The 19543-nt window shown below is 39.7% G+C and overlaps 1 protein-coding gene and 1 pseudogene across 1 annotated transcript in view; one reads left to right on the top strand and one right to left on the bottom strand.

The window, feature by feature from the left end:
• The window catches only part of ntm (neurotrimin), a 404648-nt gene that overhangs the window by 251609 nt on the left and 133496 nt on the right, over positions 1-19543 (top strand). The gene's annotated exons all lie outside the window — the stretch shown is intronic.
• LOC146378671 (uncharacterized) lies at positions 11405-12346 on the bottom strand (annotated as a pseudogene).

Genomic DNA, 19543 nt, shown 5'->3' with positions numbered 1-19543 from the left:
TTGAACACTAATTTTACATCACAGTGGACTAAGAGGATGCTGAACCAGAAAGAAACCCCTGTTCAAAAGTCTGCTTTAAGTTTGACTCACGTGTACTGCTACTGGTGTACTGGGAAAATAAAGATCGATGACTATCTCCAAATTCTTCAACTGCACCTGCAACTGTCAAACATGCACAATATGTTTGACAATTGAAACTGTCAAACATATTGTGCATGTTTGACAGTTGCCAAACATAACTGACAATCTGATGTCTTTGCTGTAAATCATGGTGAGGTGGATCAGCGAGTCTATGGCTACGTTCACACTGCAGGTCTTAATGCTCAATTCCGATTTTTTGATCAAATCCGATTTTTTTGTCTGCTTGTTCACACTACAAATAAAATGCGACAGCAAACGCGCTCTAGTGTGAACGCTCAAAACGGCCCGCATGCGCAAAAGAAGACGTCACCCACAACGGCTCTGTTTAGACCCAGAGCAAACAGTATTGTTTGACTGATGGCCCTTAATATAAAGACTTCGGACTTTACGTTTCCCAATTTTTGCTTTAAGTTATTTTGTTATTTACATAATAATGTAAATAACCTAATAATTATCCTTATTGCTGTTTTAGAGAGGAGCGGTGCTTCAAAGGATAGTTGCAGATTCCTGTCAGAATCTGCAGATTATACAGTACAAATAAAATGTTCACGTTTCTCCAACGTTGTTTTCCCAACAGTTTCACTGACATCTACACTGGATGGCCAGGAAGTGTTGTCTTATCGGGCGCTTCTCCGGCGCTGATAATTGGCGTCTGTCTTGTGTCAGTGACGTAAAAGACGGATTTAATGCGACATGCGACCGTTCAAACAGCAGTCGCTTTCTAAAACATCGGATATGTATCGGATTCAGTACCACATACGAAAGTGACCCAGATTGGATTTAAAAATATCGGATTTGTGCCGTTCACACTGTCATACCATGATCGGATATGGGTCGCATAGGGTCAAAAAAATCGGATTTGATGCGCTTTGATGCGTAGCCTTAGTCTCACTCACTACTGGCGTACAGCTTCATCTCATTCATATAGAGCTGACTAAAGGTCACTTCACTCCTGAATTTGTTTTCTTATTAGCTCTTAGTGATGAACTTGTTGATTCGGTTGGTTTGAATCATTGACTGTAGAAAACATGGACAACGCAACAGCTCCCCAAAAATGAAGCCAAAACATCTTTATCGCCCCCTGGTGTCTGCCTGCAGTATAGGTCATAAACCCTGCCGCCTCCATGTTAGCGGATGGGACTGGGGTCAGACTAAAATAAATTAATTCTCCTCAGATAATTTTTTTCCAAAGATTCTTTCTTTTGTTTTCAATAGTTCTCATCACGATGATTGATGTCCAAGGGGTCTCCTCTCCATCATCATAGCAGCTTTGACTGGCAGCTGCAGTCACGGAGAAACTGCTTATCTCTGTTCGGGAATAGCAGATCGAGCGTAGGCTCTGTGAGGAGGGCCAGCCTTTACGTTGCGAAAACACGACCGACTGTTTTAACCTGACAGCCTGAGGTGTTCTTCAGTAAACTGGACTACCCGACAGAAGGACCCGAGGCTCCGCTGCACTTTTTCGGTAAGTTAAATGTGTTTGTAAGCTAATCCGTAACTACCGTCCTTAGCTAGGTCCTGAGACCTAGCTAGCTAAAATGAGCACTCAGCTGTCGGGGAAACTTGTTTTGTAAAGTTCGTTTAGCTAACCCGTGCAGGTGAATGGATTTACCCTGACTAAAGAAATCAAGAGAAATGCCCCGGGCTGCTCAGTCACTAATTACTGTTACTGTACTTATATTGTGTTGTATTGTACTGTAAATGCAACAGGCTGCACTCTGCTTCAGCTCCTGTGCAGAGCTGATTTTTAAATATGTACAAACAACAGCATGTTTTCAGTCTCTTGCCACATCTGTAAAGACAGTAACACCATTTTTTTTTTTTTAAAAAAAGCTTGTACTTCAGTAACTCCTCGTTAAGCAGTAACGATGGATTAAAGTACTGTACTGTACTGTAATACTGGAAAAAATGTAAGAGAAGAACTTCAGATCCTGAGTGTGTGAGAACGGAGAAGGATCAGCTTCATTTCAATTTTGAGGGATAAAATTTATATTTGAGTTTGTGATGATTCTGTTCTCTTTGTGATTACAGGAGCTGCCCTCAGATTCGGACCTCAGCACCACCCAATGACAGCAGACAGATGCAAAATGAACTGATGAAAATAGTACAAAGGTTAAAGTACCACATGTGCTGTCAGTGAAAGCTGCAGCTGTTTTATTGATGAAGTTAAAGACAAAAAGTCAAAAGGATTAATCACCCATGTAACTGTGTCACTATACATCAGCATTAACAGGACCTCAGTTTGGTGTTTCAGAGAGCTGCTGATCTCAGACCTGCACAGCTTCCGTTTTAAACACTTGATGTACTCAGCTGTATGAAGAGCACATGAGATTTTCTCTGACACAATTAAATAAAACCTGATGAAGGTCAAAGGTCATCACTTGTATGTTGAACTACAAACAGTTTTTTGCAGATAGTGTGTTATTTACCATAAAGTAATTCAGAGTTATTCATACCAGAGTAACCAGAGAGGATCGTATATTTTTAATTATATAACTTTCTACAGGACTGAATATAATATCTTTATGTAAAAGTCCAGAGCTTCTGGGGAGTATCCGAGTATTTATAACATTACACAAAGCAAAGGTCTCCATCACAGTGTTAATGAAATGCTGGGTTTATCCATCTTCTGGTGCGGGCCTACAGAGGAGTGCTGATGATTTCCCTGTGAGCAAGCTGCTGGTGAAGATCATGAGTCCTGCTTGATCAATGCGATGAGCTTCGGCATACCTGGTGTTTCTTAAATGAAGCCTCTCTCAGTGGGTCAACAGAACTTCTGGCACAGGACAGCTGTGTTGAAAGAATAGGAAGAAGTTTCTCCAAACCTCTGGACCCAGAAAACCCAGCTTAGTCCTCATGGACTCCCTCAGTAGTTTCTCCCCATGGTGAATGTAGCTGGTGATATAATATGGACTCTATTATTAAATAAAAAGAACAAATTACACTACTGAAACCTCATGCTGCTGTTTTTAAAGTTTCCATGTTACCAGGCTGTAGAGGGCTTTGAAGATTTAAACAGTTTTAGATCCATTACACTCACAGTCTTATGTTAAAATTTCAAAGGACAGCATTACATTTTTGATATTAACAGTAACTCTGGGCCTCTGTGGAGTGTGCAGATGATCTCATCGCTGTCTAAAAATGGATAAAAAAAAAACAAACCTAAGAAGTGCTGAATCCTTCAATAATACAGACTATTAGAGTAACAGGTGTGTAGCATCGCTAACTAGCTAGCAACAAGCCTCCAACACAGTGCGTATGCTAGCAGCTAATCTAGCAAACAAATTAACAAAAGAGTGATATTAGAACTATAAGATGATAAGCTGTGTGTCTTTTTTTTATAATAGTGACATGGTTGTATTTACCTTAATTAAACGAGTCGTCAATCGCGGTAAGCCAGCAAAAAACTCGAGCAGCCAGGCTACATAAAAAGTGTAGGGGGGCGTGTTTGCGGTCACGTCCAGCGGGTGTGTGGGCGGGAGCGTTAAACAGTCGCTCCACGTCAAGTCACTACTGCGCGGACTCTGGCTCCAAAAATGCAAGATAGCAGCCTCCACAAGCGGGGTATTTTGGCTTCATTTTTGCACAATGGGAGGAGGCGCTGTCGCATCGTCCATGTTTTCTACAGTCATTGGTTTGAATCCCAGCCAGGGCGTGCTTACAGTAAGGATTCCCAGGCTAGATCTGAGCAAGAGAAACATTACTATAACCATACCATCTTAGACACAGACAACATCCATGTATGTGTTAAGGAACCAGGACATACTGTTGAGACATGAATATATGCCAGGGTGGGGTGGCTTTGGGAGATTGGTAGCTTGATCCCTGGCGGTTCCAGTCTGAATGCAAAAATATCCTTGGGCAAGATACTGAACCTCAAATTGCTCCTGATGCATTCCTGATGCAGTTTAGAGATAAACTTGTTGTATGAATGCATGTGGGTGAGGCTTGTGTTTGGCTACGTCTACACTAGCCCGGATAAATTTGCAAACAGCGTTTTCATCTGAAAACCCTCCGCGTCCACACTATCGTTTTCAGTCATTTTTAGAGAGTTGTGCGTCCACATTGAAATGGCCGAAAACGCTTATGTTGCAGTACTGCGCATGCGTGAAATGCAAGACAATTCGACCGGCGTAATTTCTGTCTGCTGTTTATTTACTTTCTGGCTCTTTGAAACGTCGTGGCAAAATGTTGAGGAAAAGCACCACGTTTTTTAAATGGACTAACAATGAGGTGGAGTTGTTGCTGCGAGTAACACAAAAGTACAAAGTTTCAAAAGCGAGTGAGAATTACAGAGTTTGAGGAAAGCTATCTGGAGCATGTACAAACTGATATTAATCTTTAATAGGTCTGTCAAAATTTAGAGCAAATAAAACAACTGCTGTGTAATGCGCTCTGCTGTCTTAGTTTAATTGGTCACATGACTGCATCACATCACAAAAATGTGTCATCGTTTTTGAAAACAGCGTTTTCAAATGTATCTGCTTTGGAGAGCGTTTGCAAAACCCTGCGTTTTCCTTGACCGAAAACGCTGTCTCAGTGTGAACGGAAGGCCAAAACAGAGAGAAAAAGATGAGTTTTCAAACGAAAACGTGTTAGTGTGGACATGGCCTTTGTAAAGCACTTTTATTGCTCAAGCAGAATAGAATGCTGTTGCTGGCTGATTTAGGAAATTGTGCTTAGTTTGCATGTATGGGGCCCAGCCATGGGTCTGGCGGACTTGGTTTCACCCCCTCCCCAGTTTCTCCATTGCTCCACCTGTTCCCAGTTACTTTCTTCTGCCTTGCCTCCGGAACTGGAGCTATTGTGAGAGATTTACGTGTTGGACACACCACTGGTCACAACTCACCGACTGCTTTCTGCGCCTGTGGATATTCCCTGTGTAGATTCTCTGGGCCTGCCTCTTTCTCCTCCTGGCTGCGGTGGGCCAGAGACTCCTTTAAGTGCTGGGTCTGTACGGTGGGACTGTGGAGGTCGAGGGTTGGGTGGGGATGGGTAATTGATGGTTCTGCTTCTGCTTTTGTGTATCCTGCTGGGTTGGTTTGGATTTCACCTGTCTTGCTTCTTTTAATGCACAGCACTCTTAAAGAAAATAGAGCTTTTGATCTGTAACTAATACTGTTACAAATCATTTTGTTGTGGATTTGGAAGCAGTTCATTGAGAAAAAACATTAAATCCTTCAAATTTTAATCAGAAGTATTCATTTGATGTAAAGAAACACGTACTCATTTCCAATGTTCTTGGTAAGTCATAGTGTTTATAGTGGCTGCTGGTCTGAGTTTTGAGGTCCTGAATGTTCTTTGTATTTAGCTTGAAGCCATTTTGTTTTTAAAGGAAAATGCTCAGCTCAGTCCAGGGATGTTGTAAGCATCAGTAAAATTTGGTACATCAGCATTTTCGTTCTCTTAAATAAAGCCAAGGTTAGGAATCTCATTGGGAACCCGCATTATTTATCAGAACATCCAGTGGGATCTATGTAGAGATCCATTATTTCAACAGTAAAAGGAGAGCTATTTTGTAAGTTGCATGTGTTCTCTTTGAAGTTGCCTTTAAAAAAAACATTTTAAATGAAGACTGAGTTAGAAGAGTGATTATCTATCACTTTTGCTTCACTTTGTAAAGCTCAATCTCTGCAAGTTACTTGTCCCAGTTATCTGTCAATTAATTAAGATGTCTGTTTGTCTAGTCATCTCCTGTTTGCCAAGTTAATTAATGTGAAGGCATTTGGTAATACTGAATGAATATATAGCACATGCACAAATATATGGCACTCCCTGAGTGCAATAAACTTAACAAGGACTTATTATCAGGACTTGTGATCTTCAGGCTTCCCTACCTAACTAAATACTACAGAAAATGTGTTTTTTTTAATCTTCAGGCTTCCCTACCTAACTAAATACTACAGAAAATGTGTTTTTTTTAAGAGCCTTGAGGTGACTTTTGAAATTCGTCGCTATATAGACTATAGACTATAACTAAACTGAATTCAATATAGTTAAACATGATGATGTTTTAATTAATTTATTAATAAGAATGTTATGACCTACGGTGGCCCCTAGAGACAAAGCACGTACAAACTCCAAAACACTTACAAATTCCAAATAGCACGTACAAACTCCAAAACACTTACAAACACCAAAACACTTGCAAACTCCAAAACACGTACAAAATCCAAAACACATGCAAACTCCAAAAGACTTACAAAATCCAAAATACATGCAAACTCCAAAACACTTACAAATTCCAAAGCACTTACAAACTCCAAAACACTTGCAAACTCCAAAACACGTACAAAATCCAAAACACACGCAAACTCCAAAACACTTACAAATTCCAAAACACATGCAAACTCCAAAACACTTACAAACTCCAAAGCACTTGCAAACTCCAAAACACGTACAAAATCCAAAACACATGCAAACTCCAAAAGACTTACAAAATCCAAAACACATGCAAACTCCAAAACACTTACAAATTCCAAAGCACTTACAAAATCCAAAACACTTGCAAACTCCAAAACACTTACAAAATCCAAAACACATGCAAACTCCAAAACACTTACAAATTCCAAAGCACTTACAAAATCCAAAACACTTGCAAACTCCAAAACACGTACAAAATCCAAAGCACTTACAAACTCCAAAACACTTACAAATTCCAAAACACATGCAAACTCCAAAACACTTGCAAACTCCAAAACACGTACAAAATCCAAAACACATGCAAACTCCAAAACACTTACAAATTCCAAAACACGTACAAAATCCAAAACACATGCAAACTCCAAAACACTTACAAAATCCAAAACACATGCAAACTCCAAAACACTTACAAATTCCAAAACACTTACAAAATCCAAAACACTTACGAAATCCAAAACACATGCAAACTCCAAAACACGTACACAGAAAATCCAGCATGTCCAAATGAACACTGTCAGATTTGTTTTCAACACTATTAAAGTGTCTATATGGGTCCACACCAGAGAGTGTTAATTTAACTCTTTTTGGAGAGTTGGTACGTTAACTCTGATTTAGTGTTAAACACCAAATCTGTCTGGAGTTGATAATTTAACACTTACTAATGCTAACTAGGTGTTAAGAATTTATATATTAACTCTCAAAGAGTATTTTAGTTTAACTCCTTAAGAGTTATCTTCTAATTAATTCTAAAAAGCGGGAATTTTCCTGTTCTGAACTTCTAGAAATTTATTTTGGAAATAAACATTTACTAAAAAGACGCAATGTTTTTTGAAAAACATTTATTCTGAACTGTGCACCACAATTTCAAAACATTTTCTGAAAGATGTAACAGTGTACATGTTCTCACTTTCATTAGAATTTTGTTTATCAAAAGGTCTGACATAGGTGAGCTGGTAAATGCAAATAACAGCATTCTCATCACTTATTTCTTCAATACAACATACATGTCCTTCATTCATCACTTTGTGGAACTTCAACGCTCTTCTGCTCTCCCCCATATTCCATCTTCACAAGCATATCCTATGTGGAGATTGAATAAAAATTAGTTGACACTAATTAATGGCACAAATAATCCAGTAATCAATTGCAGCACAGTAAAAAAAAAGGAATCCTCTTTGAGCCATTACTTGTGTAAAGTATTTTCCCAAAAGACAAGGACACAGACAACAGGTAATACTGAACTAAATGTAAAACCTCAACCTTTTTCATTTTTACCTAAACCGTGTGCACAAAACTCTGGAGGGATCTAAATGCTAACGTAGAACCCAGTCAGGACATCTGCTACTGCTGTTTGCTCGTTTTTGTTTTTTTTTTTATGGGAGATCATTTTCAGGCTTCAAGTAGCACCATTATACCAACATTTCACATTCTAGACATTGTTTTAGGTGTATTTGACCAAAGAATTTGACTGAAAATTCACATGCAAGCTTTTTTTCAAGGCTGTGGTATTTGCCCGCAAACAATACCTTTCAGCTAGCTAAAACAGAATATTATGCTATCACCGAGCAACATGGCTAATGCCTTTCACACAGCTTTGTCTCAACTCCAAAGAGCCACAGAAGTAAAAGCTAATAATAATAATTGAAACAATCTTTGAAAAAATGACTTAGCAAGCATGGCAAATAACTCAAATATGTAGAGCAAAATGTTCTGAAATGGCTTCACTTCAGCTTCGATTGGAGCCTATGGTGCTGGGGGCGGAGTCTGTGAATTTACTCTATTGGTGTCATAGCCCCTGTAGGAGTTCAGAGTTAAGAGGTCAAGAGTTAATGTTTCCATTGTAACACCTCCAGATTTGACATAGAAACACTCATTTTTAACACTCGATTTTAACTACTATCATTTTACACCTCAGAGTTACATTAAAAGAATGTGACTCTACTTAGAGTAAAATTAACTCTACTTTTGCAAGAAGAGTTTGCAAAGAAGAGTGAATTTGCTGTGTACAAACCCCAAAACACATGCAAACTCCAAAAACACATGCAAACTGCAAAACACAACAGAAGTGCTCCAGGACGCTAGGGGCAGTGTTGAGCTTTTGTTACCTAGTAACTACACAAGCCAGGAAGTACATATCCCAGACTTCATAGCGCGGCGGTGGGTGTGGATAATTTTGACGAAAAAAATGGCGGAAGCGGGGCAGCCGAAGAGTAAACTTTCAAAAGTAAGTACTGAATATTATGTCATTTATTTATGCGCAAATGTTTAATAATGAAGAACATTAAAACATTACTGTTGACCACATGCCGAGAAAGTTATACGACATTAACATTAAAACTTGGTTTTAAAGCCTTTAATTCAAAATATACGCCGTTCAATAGTCGGCCTTAATCTTACAGAGAATGTGATGATTTTATGGATAATTAAAGTCAGTCATATATCCACAAACACAACAAGCTGAAAGTCAGTGAATGCTGTTCGGTTTGCAGTCCTGAATATCACGGCACAAGCACGATTCACTACACTGTTAATGTTAGCTATGTTATACTGCTGCCTCTGTTCGGTGGTGTCAAGCCAAATGGACTTAACGTTTGTTTGAACAAGCTGACGGTTCACTCGTTAAGCTGAAAGAAAGATGCTTTAATCACAGGAGTCACACATGTGTCCACTGTACCATCTGGGAACTCTTCTTGTTTAGCACTCGTAATAACACAAACACTAAATCCTCCTTCTCTTGTGCTGTTTTGTAGCAGTGTATACACCTGAGACTGTCTCCTGTCTGTCTGTCCTTCACTCTCTCTCTTTTTCTTTCTCTCTGATTGTGTAATAAAAGTATGAACATGTATTTATAAGTTACACTTGTGTTTGAATCCTGCAGCTTATCACACATTTGATTTCCATGTGTGACAACTGCAAGAGTCAGAGAGAGGACAGACTGAGGAACCCACTGCTGCACATCATCTGTGAGGCTTTGCACCCCTGATGATCCACCAGGACAAACTCAGCAGGGTGTGAGGAAGAGGAGGAGGAAGAGCCAGCAACAGCTGACAGATGGAGAAAATAGACAGACTGTTCCCTGTTTGTAAAGGACTGCTAGAAATGTTTAACATAACTAATTGTCTGTCCTGAATCAGTCTTATTAGGTAATGTTCAAATAATTATATCATTCCAGTGTTTTCAGTGTGGGAGAAAGTACTCAGGGCCTTCAAGTTACACACTATGAAAGGCAGAAACAAGTTTAATGTTCAGAAACCTAAAGTATGTATCAGCAGCAGAATGGACCTAAAAATAAATGTCCATGTTTGTTTCAGTTCTATGAAGCTTTGAGTATTTTGGATTAGTAGTTCTGCTGTGTTTGTTGCATCATATTGCTGTAATTGTTTATATGCTTTATATATTTTGAGGTAAGTTGATCTATAGTGTTACATCATATTCTATAAGGATGTTATGTGTTTGTATACTTTCTGCACAGTTTGACCCATTTAGCAGAAGTCAGCCTGTTTAAAGCTCTGATATCTATTCTGTATGACTTAAAGCAGTTATTACATGGTATGATTTTCTCACCCAATAAAGAAATATTTAATATATCAGTCTACTCTTCATTTTATCAGAAACAGTTATCACAGCTCGTACATTTTCTTTTTATACATATATGTAAGCATTGAGCCAAATTTAGTAATGCCAGCATACTGAAGGAACAACATTTGTCTCTTATATATAATACACCTATATATGCACTGTCAAAGATACCTGTCTTTGAGTGAAGATTTAAGGTGATAAGACATATAAATAACTGCAACTTGAATCTGTACTGAAGCTCAGTATTTGACACAGAGTTCATGTTCACTGCTGTAATAACTACTAATGATTAATATAATAACTATAATATTGGCCATATTATATTTACATTACAAAAGTGATATGACTTTAGTCTCATGAACAACATTAGCCAATTGTTATTTACTAGCTAATCTTAAAATGACTGTTCAGTACAGAAATGAAGCCCAACAATTGTGTTTTACAGTCCTCCTCAGCCTCAGATACTTATCAAATCACACAAAGCTCATGTAGAAACAAACAAACAAATGAACAAAATATGTTCTCCTTCATTTCTGTTAAACAAAGCTGTATGACACGTTTCCAGCGGTTAGTATCATGGTTGCTAGGCAACCTGGGCAGCGCGACGGAGACTAGACCGTCCCATTTCAGAAGCCTACAAGCCTCGCACTTCCGGCCTTAGCGGTCTTTGAGTATGCGGCCCTTGTGGACTGTTAAGGCTGCGTACGTTAAGGCTGAAGACCCTGAATTGGGATACAGCCCATGTGTTTGCAAGAAACTTGCCGTTTATTTTGCAAATCGAGCTCAACACTGCCCCTAGCGTCCTGGAGCACTTCCGTTGTGTTTTGAGTTTGCATGTGTTTTGGAGTTTGCATGTGTTTTGGAGTTTGCATGTGTTTTGTATTTTGTAAGTGTTTTGGAGTTTGCCTGTGTTTTGTATTTTGTAAGTGTTTTGGATTTTGTAAGTGCTTTGGAATTTGTAAGTGTTTTGGAGTTTGTACGTGCTATTTGGAATTTGTAAGTGTTTGTACATGCTTTGTCTCTAGGGGCCACCGTAATGACCACGCTCAAAAGCTGCAACAAAACTTTTAAGATTGATACCAGAGAGTCGGAAATAATAGATTTTATTTTAAATTGCATATTAAGTTAGCTAGCCAGAGATCACATTGGGGTTAACTCCCCTAGAAGCTGCAGTTCTAAGAGCAAATGTGGAGAGTCTGTAATTTTAAACCCTATGGGAGTGTCCCCCAAGGGGGACATGGACCCCCTATTGATCCTCTACCTAATAATACGAGCCAAGGTGTGAAAAAGGGTGTGGGTCACAATCAGCCAAGATTTTGGGTGAACCCACTGTGAAACCTAGTCCCACTTTATCATGTGATTTCTATCACGTGTCAAATGGCCCCTGGATGTGAGTGGGCGTTAAGGTGTCTGGGAACGGATCTCAGAACTGGATTATCGATGGCAGATAGTTGGTGTCCTAAGCCACTGCCTCTGTTCAAAGATGGTCATTCACAGTGGACATAGAGTGGCTTCTTTCACTCCTCTTTCAAACCATCTGTCTTCTCTGTCCAAAATGTAAACATTGGTCACCTCGTAAGAGTGACCTTTGTCCTTTAGATGCAGATGGACAGCGGAGTCTTGTCCCGTCAAAGTGGCTCTTTTATGTTGTGCTATGCTTTTATGAAGTGGCTGTTTGGTCTCTCCAATGTAGAGGTCTGAGCATTCCTCACTACACTGTACTGCATACACTACGTTGTAAGGTTTGTGTTTAGTTTTGTCTTTGAGATGAAACAGTTTTTGTCTGAGTGTGTGGCTGGGTCTGAAGCACACTGCGATGTCGTGCTTGGAGAAGAATCTCCTGAGTTTTTCTGATAAACTGGCTACATAGGGCATGACAATACTGTTGTGTTTCTGATCCTCCCTAGTTGGTGTCTGAACTTCTTGTCTGTCCCTCTTTGATGACTTGATGACAGCCCAATTAATAGACCGAAATGTATTCTAAACTTTTGACTCATCAAAGTAGCCTCCTTTGGCACATATAACAGCTGAACACACCCATGGCATTCTTTGTACAATAGAAATCAAATATTCTACATTAAGTTCTTCCCATATTTTTTCTTAAGGTAGTTCTGGCATAACTTGGACTTATGTTTTGGGTCATTGTCTTGCTTTAGGATGAACCCCTGACCGAAGAATAGGTGCACACCAGAGGGTAGTGCATGTTGCTGCAGAAAGCTGTGGTAGCCGTTTTGGTTCAGGATGCCTCTCACTCTGTACAAGTCACCGACCCTGAATCCAGGAAAACAACCCCGGACCATCACACTTCCTCATCCATGTTTGACAGTTGATGCCACATACTGTAGAACTATCCTTTCACCTATTTGATGGCGTAAGATCCTGCATGATGAACTTCAAACTTTGATTAATCTTCCAGTTTTCAGTAGTCCAGTGGCAGTGTTTCATTGCCCAGACAAGCCTCTTTGAACTTATTCTTGCTTGCTGCAACTAATTCTGTCAAAACTGCAGCTCAAAGTCTTCTCTTCAAAGTTAACAGTGAGACTTGCTTACTATAACTCGTTCAGTTGTGGCTGAACAAGTTAGCAGCTGATTCACAACTGATTCAGTTGTGGCTTTGGGTCTGCCAGACCTCTTCCTGTCAGTTTACCCCAGTTTCTCAGGGCCTTTTGATGATGAAGGAAACTGTATTCACTGACATCTTGACTTTCCTTGCAATTTCTCTGTAGGAAAGACCTACATTTTTAAGTGTTATGATGGTCAGTCTCTCTTCCATTGTTAATTCCCCTTTTCTCACTATTTTTGTAGCAACACACTACTTTCTGCAGTACAATACTGTTCAACTGATGCTTACGAGGGTATGGTACCATAGTGTGTTCCAACACAGGAACACTGTAAGTAATCCAGAAAAGTTGGAACACCTGTAGTAATAGCACCAGCTTTCAAGGCTTAATCAACCTCCAGTGCTGCAGAACAGCTTTAAATATTTTAACCCATTTTGTGTTCCCTTAAAAAAAAAAAGGCCTTTTTGTATAATTCTAAAATTTACATTAATTTTCGGTTTTGGGTAACCTTACCTTTTTTTAAACCTTTGCACCATTTCAAGCGATTCATCGGACTTAAACGACTTGAATTGCAAAATAAATAAATAAATAACTGTAAAAATTGGGGTGCCCAGTAGTGTATATTCATTCCAGTGTATTTGATATTTGATAATTCTAATGCGTGGTGCATTCGTATGAATCATTACTTACTAATTTTTGTCAATGAATTTTTAATTCTGTGAATTATAATGAATGTCATAGTCACTGACAATTGCTGGAATCTATCATTGTTTTGTTGATTATTGCTGCTGCTGCTGCTCCTTATCTGCTCTGCCTTTCCCCCACAGTATGTTCAAAAAAACTAGCATTTAGTTTGCTTGAATAAAATGAGGCAAAATGTTTATTTAAATCAATAGCATAAATAATAAACTCATGTGTTAATTAGATTTACAACAAACTGAACACACAGCCAGGTTAGAAGCAGGAAGTAGACAGGGCCACACCAGTCTTGATGGGTCCCAATATATATCCTGCCCTATTCAGTCATCAATCAATGGTCAGCCTCCACCTGAAACTTACAAAAGCAAAAACAGCAGAGAAAATGAAAAATGCCACCCTCGGGTGTGGAGGAGGGAAAATTTTGACCGGGGTCAAAAAAGATTATAACTGCAAAAATGTTTAGGTTGCATGGTTACTGGGTTATTGACCCAGTGTTTTGACTTTGTATGGATTCATTAAGTCAGTGGTTCCCAAACTTTTTTTTTTTTTTCCTTGGCCCCACCATGTTTAAACATAATAACAAGAAACCCCTACTGTACAAACACATCCTTTAACCACACACACCCATATTTTGTTTTAAAACTCTATTGCAGTTTATTTCACATCTCAAACCTTTAGTAAAGAATTAAATAAATAAAAGTAAACTTTAATACTGCAATAAAATACTTCTTCTAAATAACAGAAAAGCAAACCATCTTTATGGTGTAATTATTTTACATATAGTTGGGTTTTTTTGTTTTACTGTGTAAGGATATTTAACACTGCTATCAATACATTTTTCAAAAAATGTCTCTCTGTGCAAAATGGTTTTAAAAACATAAACAACAGTGGGATACTGTTTGTCAGGGATTTCAACTAAAAATCAAGAACGTGGGATACTGTTTGTCCATAATTTGGAGAGCCCAGCACGTGCTCCCGATGCAGGGGAAACAAATTCTGTCAGGGATACCTACCTTGGCACCATTGTGTAGGTGAAGCCAAAGACAAGATATGCTTCATCATATTTTCTGGTATTTGGCTTGGAAGTAATTTGGTTTGGAAGCCTATCTGACAATGCTTCATCCTCTGCTTTGCATTTGTGTGGGAGCCCCATCAAAAACCTTGCCATTATGCTAGCAGTGTCCAACCATTCTTTTTTGTTCATACTGTGCCCCCCCTGCAATGGCTCTGCATCCCCCCTAGGGGGTGCACCCCCACTTTGGGAGCTACTGCATTAAGTATTTCTGGATTTACAGGGAGTGCAGAATTATTAGGCAAGTTGTATTTTTGAGGAATAATTTTATTATTGAACAACAACCATGTTCTCAATGAACCCAAAAAACTCATTAATATCAAAGCTGAATGTTTTTGGAAGTAGTTTTTAGTTTGTTTTTAGTTTTAGCTATTTTAGGGGGATATCTGTGTGTGCAGGTGACTATTACTGTGCATAATTATTAGGCAACTTAACAAAAAACAAATATATACCCATTTCAATTATTTATTTTTACCAGTGAAACCAATATAACATCTCCACATTCACAAATATACATTTCTGACATTCAAAAACAAAACAAAAACAAATCAGTGACCAATATAGCCACCTTTCTTTGCAAGGACACTCAAAAGCCTGCCATCCATGGATTCGGTCAGTGTTTTGATCTGTTCACCATCAACATTGCGTGCAGCAGCAACCACAGCCTCCCAGACACTGTTCAGAGAGGTGTACTGTTTTCCCTCCTTGTAAATCTCACATTTGATGATGGACCACAGGTTCTCAATGGGGTTCAGATCAGGTGAACAAGGTGGCCATGTCATTAGTTTTTCTTCTTTTATACCCTTTCTTGCCAGCCATGCTGTGGAGTACTTGGACGCGTGTGATGGAGCATTGTCCTGCATGAAAATCATGTTTTTCTTGAAGGATGCAGACTTCTTCCTGTACCACTGCTTGAAGAAGGTGTCTTCCAGAAACTGGCAGTAGGACTGGGAGTTGAGCTTGACTCCATCCTCAACCCGAAAAGGCCCCACAAGCTCATCTTTGATGATACCAGCCCAAACCAGTACTCCACCTCCACCTTGCTGGCGTCTGAGTCGGACTGGAGCTCTCTGCCCTTTACCAATCCAGCCACGGGCCCATCCATCTGGCCCATCAAGACTCACTCTCATTTCATCAGTCCATAAAACCTTAGAAAAACCAGTCTTGAGATATTTCTTGGCCCAGTCTTGACGTTTCAGCTTGTGTGTCTTGTTCAGTGGTGGTCGTCTTTCAGCCTTTCTTACCTTGGCCATGTCTCTGAGTATTGCACACCTTGTGCTTTTGGGCACTCCAGTGATGTTGCAGCTCTGAAATATGGCCAACGTGGTGGCAAGTGGCATCTTGGCAGCTGCACGCTTGACTTTTCTCAGTTCATGGGCAGTTATTTTGCGCCTTGGTTTTTCCACACGCTTCTTGCGACCCTGTTGACTATTTTGAATGAAACGCTTGATTGTTCGATGATCACGCTTCAGAAGCTTTGCAATTTTGAGACTGCTGCATCCCTCTGCAAGATATCTCACTATTTTTGACTTTTCTGAGCATGTCAAGTCCTTCTTTTGACCCATTTTGCCAAAGGAAAGGACGTTGCCTAATAATTATGCACACCTGATATAGGGTGTTGATGTCATTAGACCACACCCCTTCTCATTACAGAGATGCACATCACCTAATATGCTTAATTGGTAGTAGGCTTTCGAGCCTATACAGCTTGGAGTAAGACAACATGCATGAAGAGGATGAAGTGGACAAAATACTCATTTGCCTAATAATTCTGCACTCCCTGTATTGTTTTTTCTACATAATTTAGACTTAATTAGTTGTTCCCTTTCGTGTCCATTCTTTCCCTGTCTCATCTGTGCGTATGTGTGTCTCCTGTATACTGCCATGCTAGTCTTCATGTCGTGTCTTTCCTTTTTTGTCCATGTTTTATTTTGTTTGTCTCCATTTTGTCTGCATTATGTTCAGTTTTGCTTCCATTGTCTCATCAAGCCTAATCTGTTCCTGCTGTGTTCCATAAATGACTTTAAGTTTAGTCTTAGTCCAAGTCTTTAAAGGTTTGCACGAAACATAAGTCTTTGGATTAATAATCAAAGTTATTCATTTTACCTGAGGTTTAGTACTGACCAGTAGGTGTAATTCCTCTGTGTGAAGTAGATTCAGAATATATCTTCTCCTTATATCCCAAGTAACTAAGTAACACAAATTTGTTGCTATAAAACAGCTTTATTTTTATGACCTGTACTTGCTGGTTTGTGGATATTCATGTCTGTAGAACTCATTGCTTAAACAGAAGTGGCACTGGAAATTTTCAATCCTGCCACACCTGGATGCAGACTGTATTTTAAATGCAGTGCATTCTTCACTCTACAAATATATTAGATGGTACAGAACCCCCAAGAGAAGCAAAGACACTTTTATTGTTGAATTGACTGTGCAGCAATATTTGACCTCCACACATTATTGCTCAGGGAACAAGGGCTGCCAGCAGTCTTAGATGCTCATATTTAGATTTCATGTGTTGGCCAAGAAGAGAAATGTGATGGGTTGATGAGCCTTGTGATGAATGGTTATTAATATTGTTTCTATTGTAAGCCAATAGACAAACATAGATCTAAATTACAAAACAATGCCCATCGACATACCCCTATGGATGATAATGGTGGTGGGTGGGTGTGTGATGGGTGCGGGTGCAAGTAAATCAAAAAAGGGTGGTTGTATTTTCCCAACTCAAGCCAGTTATTCCACGTTGTGTGTAATTCAACCCACAGATGATGGCTTTTACAGCCTTTTTGCTGGTATTCGATCCAGCAGGATCTATAAATCTGTCAAGAAAAGAGTCAATTCCTTTCCCCCTACGTTAATCTCATTTGCCTTTGGTGCCAGTGTTGCATCAAATCTTTGCACTAGGTGCTGTGGTTGGGTGCAGTGTCTGTCTGTTTGTGAGTCAAGCTGGGGAGTAAATCCCACCTGTCCCACATGAAGCGCTCCATCAACCACAAAAAATCCATTATCCCAGGATGTTCTAGGGGGCTAGTGGAAACGTTCTTGCAGTTTATCATATGCATGTCCTTTTTTAGACATAGTGTTTTGTAAGGATGTTCTCAGGCTAATGTCTGTGTTTTAAGGTAATGATGCTTATGTGTAAGTTTAATAAGGACAATCTCTATTCACTCATCTGCCTGATTTCTAAGGTGTTCAGACTGCTAGTCTATTCTTTACATAACTTTTGTGCACTTATGTTCTGCTGCCCTCAGGTGAATGTATGGCTATTCACCCTATGCAGCGAGCTTAACATAAGAGGAGATGGTTCCAGGAACGACAGGACACATCGCTTTGTCTTTGTGTCTTTAACTGAATTTTAATTTGTAAGACTGTGAACATACAGTAAAATAATACTTAAGCATCAGTATCGACTTATTTTGTAACCAAAAACAGAAGTTAGCAACATAGTTTTTCTTATGCTTTACATTCACCATAAACATCTTTCCTTATAAGTTCGAATAACCTTTTAAGTAACAGGAAAGTAACAAATCTTACAGAAAATAAAGCTACACATTGATTACTTACAGATTATGGCTCAACAAACTCCCCAACAATGTAAACTGGGCTTAAAGCTGTGCAGCTTGTTTTCTCCTCCAGGCATTTTCTCACACTGCCTGCGTGAACTTTGCCTGCTGCTTACAACACATCACCAAAGGGGGCAGTGTAGTGCACACAAAATAACTAAAGAAGAAGCCACAAACTCAAGGGGTAATTCTGCCCACTAGTGGGAAAACTGAGAAATGCCCCAGCCAAAGAAACCCAATAAAGCAACAACAGGGGGGCAGAATACTCCCCGCCTGACATCCATGGAATGTCATTCTCAACTAACATGTAAAAAGCAAGTAAAATACAATGAAACAAAGTTTCTGCTTTTAAGTACAATCCTTAGACACCAATAGCACAACCTCACTTATAGGCCTTATGTAGCACCTGTGTTCACCCTTGCGGAAAATCTTCACCTCTATTTTCCTTACAAGCCCATCCTCACTGGGAAAGGTTTTGGTGATGAGTCCAAGTGGCCAGTTGTTCCTATGTTCGAGTGTCTCTCTTAAAAGAACAACATCTCCTGTTTGTAGGTTAGGCTTTACTGTTTTCCATTTGCGGCAGTCCTGAAGTCCTGAGATGTATATTTTTTTTTCCATCATCTCCAGAAGACATCAGCGAGGTATTGTACGCGCCTCCATTGAGCTTTGAACAGATCACTATTTCCAAACTGACCTGGTGGGATTGGTGGGGTCGTAACCTTTTGCGTGAGCAGCATGGCAGGGGTAAGGATGACTGGGTTATCTGGGTCTGCAGAAACTGCTGTTAACGGACGAGCATTTACTATTGCAGTGACTTCAGCCATTAAGGTCACCAGTATTTCATGGGTAAGCTTTGCATTCCTGTGTTCTAGGAGCATTGCATCAAGGATTTTGTACTTGAACAAGTCTGTAGACAGCCCAAGCCCAAGCTTCGCTGCATGGATGTCTGCCCAAGGTCAAGGCCCTGCATGTCAGCTGCAAGGTCCTCGCTTGGAAAAGCGTTTGTGATGGTAGGACAGTTGGATAAGATTTTATGCAGGCATATGTTACACTGAGCCAGCATCTTCTGAGTCCTACAGAGAATGTTGATGGCCTCATCAGTGGAAGGATATGATTTTAGTCCATCATCCACATAAAAGTGGCGTTCAATGAACTCTCTTACATCATTGCCGTGTCCTTTTTCTCCCTCCATCGCTGTTCATTTCAGTCCATAAATAGCCACTGATGGGGAGGGTCAGTTCCCGAATACGTGGACTCTCATCCTGAATTCCTGTACTTCTCCATCCAGATCATGGTTTTTAAACCACAAGAAGCGAAGGTAGTTGCGGTGGTCTTCTCTGACAACAAAATTGTAAAACATTTTCTCCACATCGGCCATGACTGCATATGGGTCGGACCTGAAACGCATCAGAACTACCACAAGAGTATTATTGAGATCTGGCCCTTTTAGTAGGACATCATTGAGAGAAACATTGTTGTACTGGGCACTTGAATCAAAAACC

This window comes from Perissodus microlepis, chromosome 10 (assembly GCF_051167445.1).
Source record: "Perissodus microlepis isolate ML-2025 ecotype Zambia chromosome 10, ASM5116744v1, whole genome shotgun sequence".
NCBI lineage: Eukaryota > Metazoa > Chordata > Actinopteri > Cichliformes > Cichlidae > Perissodus > Perissodus microlepis.
The sequence above is the reverse complement of the archived record's forward strand: the minus strand, read 5'-3'. Positions and strand labels throughout refer to the sequence as shown.